Here is a 19,769-nt window from a genome sequence, read left to right on the forward strand (position 1 = left end):
TTCTGGATCAGATATTTCCCTATTAACATAAAATAGCTGCTTCAAAGAGGAGAAATATAATTGGAAAGTTTTTGATGCATGGGTTATGGAACATCTACTCAGGCTGCTTTTCCATAAATATTATGAAAACTGTCCTGTGCAAAATAATCTTTTGTTAAATTGTACTGCAGCCTTGCTTTTAAAAAAAAACACTTATTTTTTTTAAAGAAAAATGTATTTTTTAAACTCTGCCTAATATATTCTATGATTTTTTTAGTAAAGGGGTTTAAGAGCTTTGTGTAATTAACAAATCATTTCAAATTAATGAACATCCACATCAATATAAATTAGGAGAAATGAATGTCCTTATTTATTTTGTTCCAGACTGCAGACTGAAGTCTGAAGAATACATAAATAAGTAAGCAAAATAGAACTCATTGGAAAAACCACATCTGTCCACCATCATCACACAAAAAGGCACATTGTGTGGTCTTGAGAAACATTTCACATCATCCAAGGGAGGAAGCCCTTTCTCTATGGCAGAGATAAATAACTAGAAAAGCAAAGGGTTCTATGAGAAAAATCAAAGACTGGGTGGATAGAGCCGGAATTAGAGGAAGAATTGAGACAAGCGGAAAAACTAAGGACAAATAGAATTTTTAACTGGATCTTCAGGCTTGCAGGCACCATGTGAAATTGCAAAGAAAAAAAAAAATTGAGCTTGGGATGTGATTAGGATCATCATATTGTATATATTGAACAAAACATAATGAAAGAATGAACACAATGATTTAAGAAGGAGATTTTTTTTTAAATTTAGTTTCCTGCAATTTAACATTTTAATCTGAGTATAGAGTATATAGGGCTTCCCAGGTGGCATAGTGGTAAAGAACTCACCTGCCAATGCAGGAGATTTACAAGATGAAAATTTAATTCTTGGGTTGGGAAGATCCCCTGGAGGAGGGCAAGGCAACCCACTACAGAATTCTTCCCTAGGAAATCCCATGGACAGAGGATACTGGCAGGCTGCAGTTAATGGGGTCACAAAGAGTCGGACATGACTGAAGCGACTTAGCCCACATACATGCACATAGAATATATAACATGAATATAGAATACATAACCTCTATAATGGCTGAATCATACCAACCTGAGTGGCAAGAATATCTAAAGATAAAACTGCAGACCTGCAAATTGCTCAAATTCTATGAAGCAAGGAAGATGTCCCATATATAAGTGGACAATATTATTGGGTGTTGAGTGTTAGTCAGCATCAAGAAGGGTAACGGGCATCCTGGTTATTTCCAAATAAATGTGTATGGTTGAGCCTGGAATCCCTTCTGTGGCAGATATTGTTGATTGGCTTGCCCAGCACTTAATCTTAACTTTTTCTCCCTTTTCAACTCCAATTTTAGAAACTGGAAAAGTAAAATACTTGCTTTCCCAGCTACCTTAGTACTTAGGGTGGCCTTGTGATTAATAAGAACTAAAGAGACATCTAGTGGGGTCTCTCCTTGTCCCCTTGTTCCTGCTGATTGAATGGGGACCTGTTTCCTGGGGCTGTGGCAGTTACCTCATGGACTGTGATGGAAAGAGAATGAATCAGACAACAGTCATCACATCGCTGAGCCACTGAATCCATGCTACCAATCATTTACCTTCAAATTTATTATCTAATAATAATTTCCCATTTATTTAAACCCCTGATAATCAGTTTTATTCATTCTCGTGGATAAATGCATCCTAATACACCTTCCAGAGAAGCAAATCCTATGTTATGCTTCTACATTATGCACTCTGACTTCACAGTGAGATGAGACTTATTTTTCTTCTAGTCTCTTATCCTCTTTCCATGTACAAATAGAGTCTCTTCCCAGGGCATCTTGGTGGACAGACACAGGAGCTTGACGAGGTCACTCTGACATCCTGTGTATCGAAAGGAGTAGGGATAAAGGCTAGTTCTAGAAACATAAGCTCTTTGTTCTTTTTGCGGAAGCAGACTAGGGTGCAAAAACCTAGCATGTCCCTTCTGCATTTCTTGTCTTTTCGCATCCACAGGACAATCAGAGTAACAAATAGCTTGGAGTCTCTGTGCCTAAAAAACTGTGGTGTGTGTGTGTGTGTGATTCCTCCACTTTCAATAAGTCAGGCAGATAAAGTAGAAATGAAGTTCAGTATCACATTTGCGAGCAGCAAAATTCACCTTGAGATTAGCAAAAGAAAGGGGACCCTAAGTTTGCTGTGAACAGCAATAATGAAGAGAAAAACTTGATATGATTTACATGAGCCAGAGAGTGGTTTAAATGTAGTGAATGATCCATTAAAAAAAGTTGATGACGTTTGTATAGAACAATTGTTTGAGGTGGGGAAATTGAGGGCAGTTCACAAGAAAGAGAGAAGAAAGTGTGGAAAGGTTATTCTGGCTTCATTTTCTCTTCTAGTTGCTTAGATTACATTAGCAATAAAAGTATCTGGTTATTCAGATGAAATATGTAAATGTGAAACCCGAACTGCATTGCATATGCAGCTGCTCACGGAGATCTCCCATAGATGGTCTAATTGATAGAACTGCCAAATTGGCCAGAGACTTTGCAAATACTAATGGAAAATATCTGGACTACTAGTTTGGCCTGCAAAAGTGAGAATAAATTTGAATGAAAAATAGCACGCACTGGAGACATCTGTCCTGTGTACCATCCACACATAGTCTTCACAGGGGTAAGGAAACCTTTGCCCATTTTCTGAAGTGTTGCTTAATAAAACTTATGAAATCTGTGACAGAGACTGCTGTCATCATAGAACATGCAAAACTATTTGGGTATCAAGTCATTCATATTTAGTAACATTAATATTAAATTTTAACCTGATGTATTATTTGTGCTGAAATAAGCTGATATCTGATGATATTAATATGGAACATCTGATTTACTTTGATTAACTCAAACACATGGTAAACTTTTTTTAATTTAAATTTATTTATTTTAATTGGAGGCTAATTACTTTACAATATTGTATTGGTTTTGCCATACATCAACATGAATCTGCCACGGGTGTACATGTGTTCCCCATCCTGAACCCCGCTCCCACCTCCCTCCCCATACCATCCCTCTGGGTTATCCCAGTGCACCAGCCCCAAGCATCCTGTATCCTGCATGGAACCTGGACTGGTGATTCGTTTCTTATATGATATTACACATATTTCAGTGCCATTCTCCCAAATCATCCCACCCTCTCCCTCTCCCACAGAGTCCAAAAGACTATTCTATACATCTGTGTCTCTTTTGCTCTCTCGCATACAGGGTTATCGTTACATGGTAAACTTTTTTAATCGTGAAGGAAATGTCATTTCATTCGTAAAGCATTGAGTTCCTGTTATCTGAATTGGAGATCAGATTTCCTCTATAATTACGAAAATTTGAAACTAACTTATTTATTCTAGAGAACTGAGACAACTATAGATATGAATCTTTATGCTATAGAAATGATAACTTCAGTGCTATTTTAGGAATGACTTACTAATCATTTGTTAGCCATTAGGATCCTTTTCCAGAAAGTTAGGTGGATTAATACATCTACTGGTACTGGGTGTTAGTATTGATTGAGTACTTCTCATTTCCACTTTGGCTACCTGTCATGTTTACTATTAATAGTTCTTCCTGGTTATCATCGACTTTTGTGGAAGGAGGAGTTTATAACGAAAAGAAGCCAAAACCTAAGGAACTCTGCTGTTGGGGACAGCACACATATTTTCTCAGAGTGAAAAGTTGAGAAGTAGAAATACAAGGCTTGGCTAATATTCTGAATAGTGTAGTTTAACAAGACCTAATTGATGGATTTTTCCATTTTCTCGCTAGAGACGGAAAATATTTCATTGTTAGGAACTTTCCTTTTGTTTATTTTTCAATTTTTTTTCATATTTTCCAATCGTCACTCTTTGTTAATATCCCTCGATGTGCTACCTTAAGTGATTTCTTATTTTAATGGCATTTATGCTCTTCTACTTTCTGATTAGTTGCTATCCTGGCAAATTATACCTTTTTCTTAATCTTTTTTCATAGCTTAATTCCTCCAACAACATTTCAATGCTCATTAAACATTTCTTTCAGTATGCTTCTATCTTTAAAATGCAAGATATGAATGTAGTAGTGTTACTAGCATTATCTAGGGAGTTTAATTTTAAGGAAATTGTGCTACAGTAAAATCCAGCATTCCATATGATTTTCTGCTACTGTATTTAACCATGGATTTGTATTTAAGTTCATCAACATTTGTTGATGGAATTCTCTCTGAACCAAATTATCTTTGGTGCTGGTGGTTTGGTCTCTAAGTCTTGCAACTCCATGGACTGTAGCCTACCAGCTCTTCTGTCCATGGGATTCTCCAGGCAAGAATACTGGGGTGTGTTGCCATTTCCTTCTCCAGGGGATCTTCCTGACCTAGGAATCGAACCGAGGTCTCCTAATTTTCCCCCAATGGAAGTCTGAAATGTTCATTTAACTTTGTGTGGTGTGTGTTTTCTGTATATAAAACAGCAAAGTGAACATACCTGGACCCTTAGCATTTTTGACATATTTCAGTCTTTTGCAGGCACAGTATTTCTAAGATTTCCTCCTGGGATTATTAGAGATAATCCTGGGGAAGTTCTCTGGAGAGTACTTGTTATTCTTCTTTGCAGCAAGGGTCTTGTATACCAGAAAAACCTCTGTTGGAGGATGATTTTTACTGTTTGCTCTAGTGACTAATCTCTGAAAGGAGAGTCCAATGTTTGATATATTAGATAATTTATCTGAGAAAATGTGGGGCTCCCAAAATGAGTAGGGAGAAATGTCTTTGGTCATCAATTGTATTGAGAAGTACTGTGACTCATTTTAAAAGGAGTTTGGTAATAATGGTGTTATGGCAAGGAATTTGAATAAAATGGATATACATGATCTCTTTTTATTCTAGTCAGAATAACTTTAGTCTTGTTCTTCAGTGTTTTAGGTTGGTAATCATGGATTTGGGGACAAAAAAATATTAAGGTAAAATAGGACTTACTCACTTCAAGAAACATAGAGTTAGTTTTCTTTGCAGGTATTTGTTACCCTTCTTCTCCTCAGTCCAACAATGTGGTGAATGAGCTTTCTAGTCAAGACAAGTAAGAGATTATTGTGCCTGTGCCCGAGGGGTGCCTTCTAGGTCTATGGTTAGTACAGTGGCTGCTGGGATGGGAATACCAGACCACCTTACCTACCTTCTGAGAAATCTGTATTCAGGTCAGGAAGCAACAGTTAGAACCGAACATGAAACAATGGACTGGTTCCAAATTGGGGAAGGAGTATATCAAGGCTGTATATTGTCACCTGCTTATTTAACTTACCTGCAGAGTACATCATGCAAAATGCCAGGCTGGATGAAGCACAAACTGGAATTAAGATTGCTGGGAGAAATATCTATAACCTCAGATACGCAGATGACACTACCCTTATGGCAGAAAGCAAAGAGGATCTAAAGAGCCTCTTGATGAAAGTGAAGGAAGAGAGTGAAAAAGCTGGCTTAAAACTCAACATTCAAAAAACTAAGATGATGGCCTCTGAACTCATCACTTCATGGTAAATAGATGGGGAAACAATGGAAACAGTGACAGACTTTATTTTCTTGGGCTCCAGAATCAATGCAGATGGTGACTGCAGCCTTGAAATTAAAAGACCCTTGCTATTTGGAAGAAAAGCTGTGACAAACCTAGATGGCATATTAAAAAGCAGAAACATTACTTTGTGGACAAAAGTCTGTATAGTCAAAGCTTTGGTTTTTCCAGTAGTCATGTATAGATGTGAGAGTTGGACCATAAAGAAAGCTCAGTGCTGAAGAATTAATACTTTTGAACTGTGGTGTTGGAGAAGACTCTTGAGAGTCCCTTGGACTACAAGGAGATCAAACCAGTCAATCCTAAAGGAAATCAGTCCTGAATATTCATTGGAAGGACTGATACTGAAGCTGAAGCTCCAATACTTTTGCCACCTGATGCGAAGAACTGACTCATTAGAAAACATCGTGAAGCCTGGAAAGACTGAAGGCAGGAGGAGAAGGGGACAACAGAGGATGAGATGGTTGAATCGCATCACCAACTCGATGGGCATGAGTTTGAGCAAGGTATAGGAGTTGGTAATGGACAGGGAAGCCTGGTGTGCTGCAATCCATGGGGTCGCAAGGAGTTGGACAGGACTGAGCGACTGAACTGAACTGAACTGCTGTCAACTGTGGGGACTTTGGGGGCTCTACTGAAGATGTCACCTACAATTTCTTGATACAAGGCATCTGTGATATACTAACTTATTTGATTCATAACTGGTGAAAACAGAACATATATTTTTGAATGACTCCTAAGTTATATAAATCCAGAATTTATAGGGAAAAAATAAAGTAACAGATCTTAAAAAAGATTTTAAAAATGTAGTGTGATACTGGTGAACTATTTTACTACGTCAGAGAGTTCAGAAATTAAGTTTTATCATCCTAAAAAAATGATCAAAGCCCCAGGAAAACCTTCCTTTGGCTTCCAAGTATTTTACAAATCTGGGAAGTCTCTGTGTCAAGTATCACTTGCTTATTTATTGAGTGTTTCCCTAAATGACTAGTGTCATCTCTCAGTGGTCATTAATATTCTTCTCCAAAGGTTCCATCTGTCAGAAATGGTGAAATGTGATCCATTGTAAATAGCATGAGGTATTTTCATTGGTTCCTGTGGTCTACTTTGGCTTGTTGCTGCTCCCAAGGGGAGACAGAAGTTCTGTTCAACATAGTTGGAAAGTTTCTAGCCTCCAAGTGTCAAAGCAGGAGCAGAAACACAGCAGTTTTCAAAGGAAAATGAAATAAACAGCTATCTCTTTTTCTCTTCTAGTACCTTTTCTTTCACCTCCCCATTTAAATTTCACTCTCCCACCTTTGTTTGAGCTAAAACTTGAGTTCATTTTGAGCGAACAAAAATTACAAGAAGGAAAATCTGTACTGTTAAGTCACTAATGCTACTATGCTAGTGCAGCAAAGTGAAAATCTAATTAAAGATCATATGGGCAAGGTTTCAGTGGGTGACGTTTTCAAGGCAGAAAAATGTTGACACTATAGTTATTAATTTAACATATGAAACTAGATTCATATTTAATTTGTACTTGTGTTATCTTATGTTTTATAATTTTAAATGTATACTATTCCATGACATTTGATTCTTGAAATAAATGGTAGGGTAGGTATGTTATATAGATATAGTTCGCAACATAAGTAGAAGAGCCAGTACAAGATTCTAGCAAATTCCTTACAGAAGTTATCTGCCTGTATTAAAAAAACACTGTTGAATTTTAAAGTGAATTATTTAAGAAGCTCTCACTGATTTTCTGGTGTTTCAAATGCTTTCTAGAAGGCAATTAAAAACTTGTTTTTGTGGACAAGAAATTCCACTTCTAAAAATGCATACTAAGTAAATAATCAATGTTTGCACAAAGAGTTAGCTACAAAAAGGACTTCTGAAGCATTGTTCATATGTTATTTAGAGTAAGTAACAGTAGCGCTAGCTATAAAAGAAATTAAAAAATTTTATGACTCGACATACAGAAAAGCATATTTCTTGTTCAAACAAATTGCAAAATGGATATCCTTGGTGAGTGCACATCCATATAATTATTCAAAGACCCAAACCCCTTCTATCTTTTGATTCCTGAGGCCTTCTTCCTCTGAAGGAGATCATCTGCCTTTGGCTGGCCCATGTGATAACAAGAAAATGGATGTCACATGGAAGATGCTTTATGCTGAGTATATAAATGGCATAGATCACTTCTGCTTCTGTTTTATTGGCCAGACACAGTCTATGGCTACTCAACAGTATGGGAGGCTGGGAAATGTACTCCCAGCTTTGTTTTTAGACAACAGAAGAAATAGATTTTTGTGACCATGTAATAATCAAATTTTAATTGTAGATACACTTTAAAATAAGTTATACCCATATTGTAGGATACTGAGCTTAGTGAAAAGATATTCTTGATGTATTGAGTGAAAAGTGTGTTTTATAAATAGTAATTTTGGCACACAATTGTTATTGTTCATGTGGTCATCATGATTTATGAAGACCCTTTATTTATAGAAATCTGTCAGAGGAAAATTTCTGAAATGATATCATCTCAGTGATGTTATAATTACTACTTTCCCAAGCTTTTCTTCTTTTTCTTTCCCTTCTAAAGCCACATGTGTTTGGTAATGAGAGCATAACACGTCATTAAGATCACAGTGTGGAGACTGGTTGGTGCAGGTTTGAATATGGAGTTTAGTCGTTTATTAGCTGGGATAGCTCAAACCACAATTTATCAACTTATATGAGGTTCAATTTCTTTTCTTTTTGAAAAATGAGGAAAATAATAATCTAATTCATATGTTTATTATGAAGACTAAATGAAATTTCACATGGAATACACAGCAAATTGTTTAGCATATAGAAAGAGCCTAAAAAACATCCTACAAATGATGGAAAGATGTCACTTTCACTTGTTATTTTTTGGTGTCATGTAACAAGTCCAGTTATATCAAGTCCACTTATTCTAACTAGATAGTAATTTGTTGAAAGTGTCATATTCAAATGAAATACTTTTCTCCGTCCATTTTTCCCCTTAACTTCTGATAGTTTGATATATTTTTATATGAAAGTTTTCTTGTCCTAAAACCAGCATCTTATCATAAATCTTCCAAAGTATATATCACAGACTCAATATTTATTTGTTTTTTGAATATTTTATTTTTATTATATTTGACATTGAGTGATTCTTCTGTTCTTGGCTAAATACTGAGAACTGCCTTCTCAAACTGAGGTAAGACTCCATTTTGGGAGACATGTGGATTGCCTATTAAGCGACCATTTTCTTCCTTCCCCTTAAAGCTGGAAAAGTCTGCTTATAGTTATAGACTTGAGAATGTCAGACACTGACTATCGCAGTCTTTTGTGCAGCTAGGCCATGGACATGTGCTTTAATCCTGTCCAGTAAGCCACAGGAAAAACCTACTGGGGAGTTCTCAGAAAGATGTTTCTCCTGATAGTGAACTGACTATGGCCTCAGCTATCTAAACTTCCTTGTATCGAAGTCCCTTGCAATAGAAATTGTGGTTCTCCTTAATTAGAAGTGGAGTCTGTTTCCTCACTTCTTCAATTTAGGATATTTGTAACCTAATTCTGTCAACAAAATGTAACAGAGGTGATGTGGCACAATTTTGAAGCCTAGTCTCAAGAAACCTTGAAAGACTTTCAGAATAACAGAGTAAGGATCTAGATGGCGTCTGCTGCTGCTGCTGCTAAGTCGCTTCAGTCGTGTCCGACTCTGTGCAACCCCATAGACGTCAGCCCACCAGGCTCCCCCGTTCCTGGGATTCTCCAAGCAAGAACACTGGAGTTGGTTGCCCTTTCCTTCTCCAATGCATGAAAGTCAAAAGTGAAAGTGAAGTTGCTCAGTCATGTCTGACTCTTAGCGACCCCATGGACTGTAGCCCACCAGGCTCCTCCGTCCATTGGATTTTCCAGGCAAGAGTACTGGAGAGAAGGCGTCTATCCCCAGTAAAATGACAATTTAACTGGTGAACATTAAAAAAAAAAAAAAAAGAATTATTTAAAGTCTCTGGAAATTGTCCTAAGAGGATAAAGCAAATGGAGAAACATTCATTCAATAAAATCTATTAAATTAGTATAAACAGTAAGAGTCTGTAAAATTGTTGCAGCTATTTTGAAACTATGAGAAGAAACACTGGCAACACCCTGAAAAAAGAATAGATATTATAGATAAGAGATCCTTGATAACATTATTGAATTCCTGAAGTGACTACCTCTTGAAATGTATTTACTGATTACGTCTTATTATGAGAAAATAAATTCCTATTGCTGAAGAAATTAGTCTGAATATTTTATATTTTGCAAACAAGTTGATATCCCCGTGATTATTCTCTGAGTAGAACTGATTCAACATCATATAAAGTGTAAAGTTTGCCTGTGGGTCTGTTCTTTCTAAACTGCTCTTTTTCTTACCCACTCACCTCCACATGCCTATAAAGTGTTTCATCCTCCAAAGGCTGCTTTTCCCAGCATAATAATTTTATTAATTTGTCAGACAAAAGGAGACACAGTAGGCTCCTAACCCTCAAAAATTGTGTGACCCCACCAGAGAGAATTTGGTGAGGGATTTATAGCAACAGTGCAGGGGCAGAGTGGCTGATAAGACTAGAGTGTGTGCAGGGCCTGCACCCTTTATGCTGGCTTCAGGTAGTCTCTTGATAAATTTCTCTGGTTCTTTTAATCTAGCCTCAGATGGTCTTTTCTGTAGCAAAGACTGCTAACACTTTCCATCTGTGGGGGGTTTAGTTCTGTAAAGAGCTCAAAGACATTGTTTGTGTATCCTTGAGGCAGAACCAGGGCCCTACCCAAGACTGCACTATGACTTCTTGGCTGCTCCTCCCTTGTTGCTGCATCCCCTCCTTTCCCTGATTAGCAACTGTTTGAATTTTCCCTTTGGAACTCAGGGAAGGTCATGGAGGATGGAGTCTGTTTCTTAAAAACAAGATGTGGGGGACACAGAGAGGCTTCCATGCCCAGGAGCCCCACAGTTCTGCTCAGTTTCAGTCCCTTCATTAAAAATGATAGTTTCTTGGTATAAATGCTGCATAGCCCAGTGGGTGAGCATATGGAATTTCTAGACAAGTTCTTTGAGTGTATATCCTCGGGTTTGGGTTTACTAGATATTCAACTCCAGGCAAATTACTTAAGTCCTCTGTCTCAATTTCTCCATCTGAAAAGTCGATCAGTTAGTACTATATACTGATTTGGCCAAAAGTTTGTTTGTGTTTCTCCATAAGGTTTTACAGAAAAATCTGAGTAAACTTTTTGGCCAACCCAATAATTCACTGGGTAGTTGAAAGGATTAACTGAGGTGATACATTTAAAGTTCTTAATGTAACTTCTGGCACCTTAGTAACTACTCAGAAAATGTTGCTACACCCAGTCTCTTGTTTCAGAAAGAGATTCATCATTAACCTCCATGATGGTTGTGGAACTTAAAGGATTGTATACATTGTTCTTGTGACCCTGTTTGGGTTCAGTACAAAGGGTGATCACTGTGAATTCAAGATAGATAGGGTTTTCGGTAGTCCTGGATCTATATTCTTTATGTAAGTTGGATGTGTCTGCCACCAGCTAATTGCCATTTAGATGAATGCAAATGGAAGCCCACACTTCTGTCTCACAGTTGGCTGAGTGACTCACGGGTTCCAACTCAGCAAACTGCCTGTTTGTGTAATAAATCATTGAAGGTCTCTGTGTGTGGCATTTTCCAGTTTTACCTAAAATCTGTTGCTAAAGCCAGTGGTGCCCTGAGACAGAGGTTGTGTGAGAAGAATTTAACCATGAAAAAAGCTCATCTTAATTTTTTTTCACAGGTATTCTGTGTCTTGACAATCTCAGGAATTTTATTGGCAGGTTGTCTTGAGCCTTCTGTTGCAGAGATTGGAATGCATGTACCACAAGATGAGGCAAACAGATGGTGTAGATCAGAGATTTTCCACTTTCTACTGAGAAATTTGAAAAGATGGGGGAAAATTAGAATCACCACTGAAGGAGAAAAAATTTCCAGATTCCTTATCAGTTAAAATCATTACCTGAAACAAAAGTTGCTCTGCTATAAAATTATGTTTTATTTAAAATAAATTCTTTTCATTTGTGTAGTGTCAAGTAATTCTCCTAAAGATAAAAGTGAAAATTATATAGTACATGGAACAAATGCTATTGTATTAATTAGGTTATAGTATTTTCCTTATAGTAGTCATTAGGTCTATTTAAGTAGTTTGTCTTAGATGTAGTACATTTAATTAGGTTTGCAAACCTCTCCAAATAGCACTGTTGATATAAAGACTTGAAGCCCCCATACAGCTTTTGTCAAACTGGTTGAATCTCAGAATTTTCAGGGTCTCTTTTATTATGTGTGTGTTTACATATATGTGTGTGTGTGTGTGTATGTATACACACACACAATAAAATTACTGTATGAAGACAATGTATAAAACTTTGTTTAACCATTGATGGACACTTAAGTTGTTTTCATACCTTAGCTATTGTGAATAACGCTGCAATGAACATATAAGTATAAATAACTCTTGGAGATAGTGGTATTTACTTTGGATACATACCTAGAAATAGAACTGGTGGATCATATGGTAGTTCTATTTTAAAGTTCTTAAGAAAACGCCATACAGTTTTTTGTAATGGCCGTACCACTTCACATTCCAACAAGAGTGTACAAGCGTTTAATTTTCTCCACAGTCTCACCAGCATTTGTTACTGCTTGTCTTTTTGATGGTAGACATCTACTGGTTATAAAGGTACAGCTCAAGAGTAGAACATTTGCAAATGTGATTTAAAGGAATGCAAATAAAAGTTAAAGAACTTGAGATGAGATGATTATTCTGGATTACCTGGGTGGGCCTAAAATCATCACAAGGGTCCTTATAAAGAAGTGAGGGAGGTGGGAGAATCAGAGAAAGAGATGTGAAGGACAGGAGCAGAAGTTGGGGTGATGTGATTGCTTGCCTGGATATAGGACTTGAAAGGGGACCACTAACTGCAGAATGCAGCTGGCCTTTGGAGGCTGGAAAAGATAACAACAAAAGGGTTTTTTCTTAGAACCTACAGAAGCAACATAGCCCTGGTGGAACTTTAGTTTTAGCCCTTATAAAAACCTATTTTGGACTTCTGACGCCCAGAAGTGTAAGATAATAAATATATGTTGCTTTAAGCCTCTAAATACATGGTAATTTGTTACAGCAACAATAGGAATCTAAAATATATAAATGGTTACTAGTTCATGAAATGCCCTATTGAGAGTCCAGAGTTTAGAACTCACTTGCTCTTGTGAAGATAGAAGCATCCAGCATCTATTACCACCCTAGTTCAGTTAAGTTCATTCGCTCAGTCCTGTCTGAATCTTTGTGGCTCCATGGACTACAGCATGCCAGGCTTTCCTGTCCATCACCAACTCCCAGAGTTTACTCAAACTCATGTCTATCCAGCTGGTGATGTCATACAACCATCTCATCCTCTGTCATCCCTTTCTCTTCCTCCTTCAATCTTTCCCAGCAGCAGGGTCTTTCCCAATGAATCAGTTCTTCACATCAGGTGGCCAAGCGTTGGAGTTTCAACTTCAGCATCAGACCTTCCAATGAACATTCAGGACTGATTTCCCTTAGGATTGACTGGTTTGATCTTGCAGTCCAAGGGACTCTCAAGTTTTCTCCAACACCACAGTTCAAAAGCATCAATTCTTTAGTGCTCAGCTTTCTTTATAGTCCAACTTTCACATCTATTACTTTGCTAGAGTGTGAGATGAGTGCAATTGTGTGGTATTTTGAGCATTCTTTGGCATTGCCTTTCTTTGGGATTGGAATGAAAACTGATTTTTCCAGTCCTGTGGCCTCTGCTAAGCTTTCCAGATTTGCTGGCATATTGAGTGCAGCACTTTCACAGGATCATCTTTTAAGATTTGAAATAGCTCAACTGGAATTTCATCACTTCCACTAGCTTTGTTTGTAGTGATGCTTCGTGAGGCCCACTTGACTTCACATGCCAGGATGTTTGGCTCTAAGTGAGTGATCACACCATCATGGTTATCTGGGTCATGAAGATTTTTTTGTATAGTTCTGTGTATTCTTGCCACCTCTTCTTAATATTTTCTGCTTCTATTAGCGATGTTCAAAATTCTCCAAGTAATGCTCAAAATTCTCCAAGTCAGGCTTCAGCAGTACATGAACCGTGAACTTCCAGATGTTCAAGCTGGATTTAGAAAAGGCCTAGGAACCACAGATCAAATTGGCAACATCCATTGGATCATCGAAAAAGCAAGAGAGTTCCAGAAAAACATCTACTTCTGCTTTATCGATTATGCCAAGCCTTTGATTGAGTGGATCACAACAAACTGGAAAATTCTGAAAGAGATGGGAATACCAGACCACCTGACCTGCCTATTGAGAAATCTGTATGCAGGTCAAGAAGCAACAGTTAGAACTGGACATGGAGCCACAGACTGGTGCCAAATTGGGAAAGGAGTATATTAGGCTGTATACTGTCACCCTGCTTATTTAACTTTTATTCAGAGTACATCATGAGAAATGCTGGGCTGGATGAAGCACAAGCTGGAATCAAGATTTCTGGGAGAAATATCAATAACCTCTATGCAGATGATACCACACTTACGGCAGAAAGTGAAGAAGAACTAAAGAGCCTCTTGATGAAAGTGAAAGAGGAGAGTGAAAAAGTTGGCTTAAAACTCAATATTCAGAAAACGAAGATCATGGCATCCAGTCCCATCACTGCATGGTAAATAGATGGGGAAACAATGGAAACAGTCAGAGACTTTACTTTTTTGGGCTCCAGAATCATTGCAGATGGTGACTGCAGTCATGAAATTAAAAGATGCTTGGTCCTTGGGAGAAAAGCTATGACCAACCTAGCTGCTGCTGCTGCTGCTGCTAAGTCGCGTCAGTCGTGTCCGACTCTGTGCGACCCCATAGACAGCAGCCCACCAGGCTCCCCTGTCCCTGGGATTCTCCAGGCAAGAACACTGGAGTGGGTTGCCATTTCCTTCTCCAATGCATAAAAGTCAAAAGTGAAAGTGAAGTCGCTCAGTCGTGCCCGACTCTTAACGATCCCATGGACTGCAGCCTACAAGGCTCCTCCGTCCATGGGATTTTCCAGGCAAGACAGCATATTAAAAAGCAGAAACATTACTTTGCCAACAAAGATCCATCTAATCAAAGCTATGGTTTTTTTCAGTAGTCATGTATGGATGTGAGAGTTGGACTATAAAGAAAACTGAGCGCCGAAGAATTGATGCTTTTGAACTGTGGTGTTGGAGAAGACTCTTGAGAGTCCCTTAGACTTCAAGGAGATCCAACCAGTCCATCCTAAAAGATATCAGTCCTGAATATCCATTGGAAGGACTGATGCTGAAGCTGAAACTCCAATACTTTGGCCACCTGATGCGAAGAACTGACTCATTGGAAAAGACACTGATGCTGAGAAAGATTGAAGGTAGGAGGAGAAGGGGACGACAGAGGATGAGATAGTTGGATGGCATCACTGACTCAATGGACATGAGTTTGAGTAAGCTCCGGCAGCTGGTGATGGACAGGGAAGCCTAGCATGCTACAGTCCATGGGATCGCAAAGAGTTGGACATGACCAAATGACTGAACTGAACTCACATCCATACAGGACTGCTGGAAAAACCATAGCTTTGACTACATGAACCTTTGTTGGCAAAGTAATGTCTCTGTTTTTTAATATGCTGTCTAGGTTTGTCATAGCTTTTCTTCCAAGGAGCAAGTGTCTTTTAATTTCATGGCTGTAGTCACCATCTGCAGTGATTTTGGAGCCGAAGAAAGTAAAGTCTCTGACTGTTTCCATTGTTTCCCCATCTATTTGCCATGAAGTGATTATCACCCCAGTGGCTGTCAATTTTCCCAGCAAACTTGGGTCTGTTCTCTAATCTCCAGGTGTGTCTTCCCAGTCTTCCTGTCTCTTCGCTGATATCCTTACTACCTGTCCTCCTGAAATGTCCTGTTGTTTTTCTGTTCAGACTCTTTTCCAGCAGCAGTTTCACTTGTTTTATTAGATATGCTGATGTCCCTTTGTCCTGTATTACAGTCATTTAGTTGAGAGAAAAATCACTTTTCTTGGTTTAGCTGTGTAAAACTGCACATTCCTTTTGTGAATAAAGATTGTAAGGATGAATTAATCTCAAGTTTAGTTACTGCCTAGAGTGGAGATGAGGAAATTCAACTCATAAACATTTGGTGAAAAGCCATTATCTTCAAGTCATAGGGATAATATGAGAGGAAATATGAAGAATGAAGCCTATTCATAGGGAGCTCACAGTCCTATGGGTATGAGAGGTGAAGACATAAGTAAGCACGCAAGGCAGTGTGCCACAAGCACTATAGGCAATGTTAAGTGGAAATAATGGAGTTTTGTCTTCAGAAGGACCTGGATTGTTTATGTCATTATTATTGATGTCGCTTACTAGTTTTCTATTATCCTTGATTTCCTCATATTAATTTGTATCTGAAAGAAACGTGCAAATTAATTTCTATTTCACAAGAGGCTATGAGGATTAAATGACAGGATTGACTAGTTGGTTTACTGACTAATTTAACAAATATATGCTTAGTGCCTACTATGTGCTGGACACTCTTTAAAGTTCTGGGGATATATTTGTAAACGAAATAAATTGCCAGTGCTTGTGGATCTTATATTGTTGTAGGAAGAGTCATAGAACAAACAAATACATGGATAAAGATATTATCAATTAATGAAAAATATTATAGAATTAAGAAGAAAAAATCAGAGATGCAGAGAAGACTATCCACAGCAGCAGTGCACAGTTCCTGACATTGTATGCTCTTCAAAAAGATTTAAGATCTTGTCACTTAGAAAAGGATTCCAGTTTGTTAATTTTGCAAAATTTGCTGAGGAGGTAGTGTTTGGATTTTAAAGTTGAGGAAGATTTCAGCAGGAAGGGGTAGCAGGGAAAGGTAAAGCTTTGAGATGAGAATGTATGTATGTTATTTCTGAGAAACAACATTACTTCTCTATTTATCAGACCCTATTTTACACCGGTTGGGTTCCAATTTTGAGGAAGGGGCATTAACCTCACAGGGCTTTGGCCTAAAGTTGGGAAGCATTCTCTCCTCTGGTGAGTTAGCTGATTGGCTCTGTTGCTTTGTGTACTTTAGCCAGCTCTGCAAGTTTGGGCCAACTTGTTGACCCAGGAAACTGGACCACCAAGCAGGCTCCTAGTAATCAAGTTTTATCTCTATTTCCTCTATAACTTTCCTTCTTTCTCTCTCTTTTAAAAAATTTAGTTTCCAGTAGAATGAATCCCTCCTGGATTGTCAGAGATATTTGCCTAGCTTGTTTTAATCATCTTAATTTGCTAGGTTTGAATTTCCAAGACAAATTCAGCTTCAGGGGGGAAAAGGAGAGAGGTGGAGTGTGGGTGTGGGGTGCCTGAGGGAAGAGAGGGCAGGAAAGGTCAGGGATGCCTTCGGTTCACCACAGGATGTTCAGACTCTCTTACCAAAGGAAAGGCAAACGAATAGCAAACTGCCTGCGTTGTCCTGGGCTTAAGTCTGTGCTGTTACAGGAGAGGGAATTCCTAAATGCTGACTGGTGTGGCCTGCTGGAGTGTGTACAGGAACAGCCCAAACCTTAATTTTTGTTTCTTTGGAATCTTAATTTTTTAAAATAGACTTTTTCCCCTTGAGGACAAAAGATTCCTATCCTTTTTCAATCTCTGTTCAAATTTCACCACTTGAGTTTTTTTTTTTTTTTTAAGAGCAGGAATCTTCCCTCAAGGTTTCTCCCCTCTCAAATGTTCTGATTTTTACCCATTAAGTTTTTGAATGAACTATCTATTCATGTTTCCTCCATTGCCTAATCATGTACTCATTTGCAGTCAGTTCTTTTAGCAATCTAGCTTCTGCCCTCAGCAGTCTACTGAAATTGTTGTCTCTTTGTCAGAATCTATGCCAATTTTGATGACCTGCATCATTTCCTGGTCACCTCTAGGTTTATCATAATCTCTTGGTTTTTCTTTTTATTTACATAGACATTAATAAAATTAGTTGTTTTCTTCTCTCTTCATTTTTCAAATACTCATTTTTTTGAGACTTTGTTTTTAACCTTCTTATCTTTTCTCTCCTTTGGCATTTTTTTCTTGTTTCAGTAGCTCCGATGGTCTTTGTCTGAAATGCTAGGTCTAAATCCCCAACTACCTGATAGACATCTCTGTCTGTGTTCTCTCATCAGCTTCTCAGTGTAGCACATCATAGATATGGTTCATTTTCTTCCTCTGATGCCTCCAATCAGATATATAAACAAAAATCTCATAATTCATGCATTTTTTTCAAGCAGTATAGATGAAAAATGATCCACGAAAATAAGACATTCAGTGTTTCATTGCTGGTGCTTTTCATTTTAAGTTTTGCCCTGATAATGCTATTAAGACAGTTTTCAAAAAGGGGTCCAACACAGTTTTCTAAACTTAACATAAAAATTCAAGCATTTGAAACCCATTTCTAGAAGGTCCTTTAGAAAAGCTACTTCATTTTAAAACATTTCTCATTCTTTTATGGAGCCTTACCACATCTCTTTACATATGAAGTTTCTAAGTTCCTAGGTGTCTTAAACTGAAAATAACTTTATTTTGAACTTATTTTATAAGTTTTTTTGTAAATATCATAGATCTGTATACAGCAGAATTCTGGGGAAGACTGTGGTGATATGAGTAGTTAAAACAGATTAGCCTTTCCGTCTCACCACCATCTGATACTTTATTGCACAAACACCAGGTTTAAAAATTGTTTTTCTTCCCAGCTCTGGAGCTGCTGCCCTGCCAGCACTGAGCAAGGCTTGTGCAGCTAGTCACAGGCAGGGTTTCCTGTCAATAGGCGAGAGGAAGCTGTGCTTTTGGATGAACCCTCATTGTCCCAGCTGGAACAGTGATCAGCAGGCAGTGATAAGGACATTTTACAAACCTACAGGATCTGCACGAATCTGACTGACCTTGTTAAGAAGAAGAGGAAAGAAGGGGCAGTCACAAATAGTCCTGGGAACATTCTTCCTTGGGCCCTCATATTTCAGCCACCAAAAAAAAAAAAAAAAATCTAAAACACACTGAGTAAGATTCTGTTTAATAGTCAGAATATGTATCTTGCCAAGAATTTGGATCTTGTTGCTTTGCCAAGTGAATATAAAATTACATCATGCCATCAATTACAAAAAAGTAGTTAACATGCCATCTTAATTTTTAATTAAAAATCAGATATTGTAAAGTGTTCTAGAATGTGTTTGACATCTATATTGTTTTATTTGTAGTAATTCATGAGTTTAGCATCCTCCACTTAAGAAGGCTATGTTGCAGAGTCTCCTTTTGTTTCACCTATATTTATTCCTCACTCTTTCTGTCTCAAGGGATCTTACATCTAAAAGATGCTTCTTAAATATCTGTTGAATAAATGCTTGATACAATGAAATACGTATCATCAGCTTATCTTTCCTTCACCTAAAACTTGACATATGTGTGATATCTTCTGTTATTTTAAAAAATTGCTTTTAATATGTTAAACCAAAACCATTATGCTCATTTATCAGACAGCAAAGCTAAACTTCAGAGAGGTTATGATTTGCATGTGTGTATGATATGGTGAGTCAGGGAAGTGGCTTGTAGATAGCAAGTACAGTTACAATAGTCCATGACTTTGTTGTTGTCAGTGGCCTATGATTCTAAAATAGAATGAAAAGACTTCTACAATTTAAATTTGTAAGGAATGTTAACTTAGTAATAAGCTAAGAGGAAAATTTAAGCAGTTAAATGGTGATTTGGTATGTCTTCATTACCCAGAGACTGACAGCTAGCATGACTCCATTGATTCTGTCACCTTGCTGAGGATATATCCAAAATACTCCCTATCATGAAATCCTATTTAAAATTTATAAGGGCTAGAATGGGCTCCTAAATCTAGGTGAACTGGAATTAAAAAGCATTTTCTAAGCAAGTGTAGGAAAGCAAAGCAAAAACAAAAGTTCTGTTTTATTTTTTAGAATCTCTATGAGAATGAAAATGAAAGCGAAAGTCACTCAGTTGTCTCTATACTTGAAAATACTTTGAGCTCTTTCCATAGACAGTTCAGTACAGATTTGAGGGCTTTGGATTTAGATAATCTAGGTCTGAGTTCCAGATG

Source organism: Bos javanicus, chromosome 4 (genome assembly GCF_032452875.1).
Source record: "Bos javanicus breed banteng chromosome 4, ARS-OSU_banteng_1.0, whole genome shotgun sequence".
In the NCBI taxonomy this organism is placed as follows: Eukaryota; Metazoa; Chordata; class Mammalia; order Artiodactyla; family Bovidae; genus Bos; species Bos javanicus.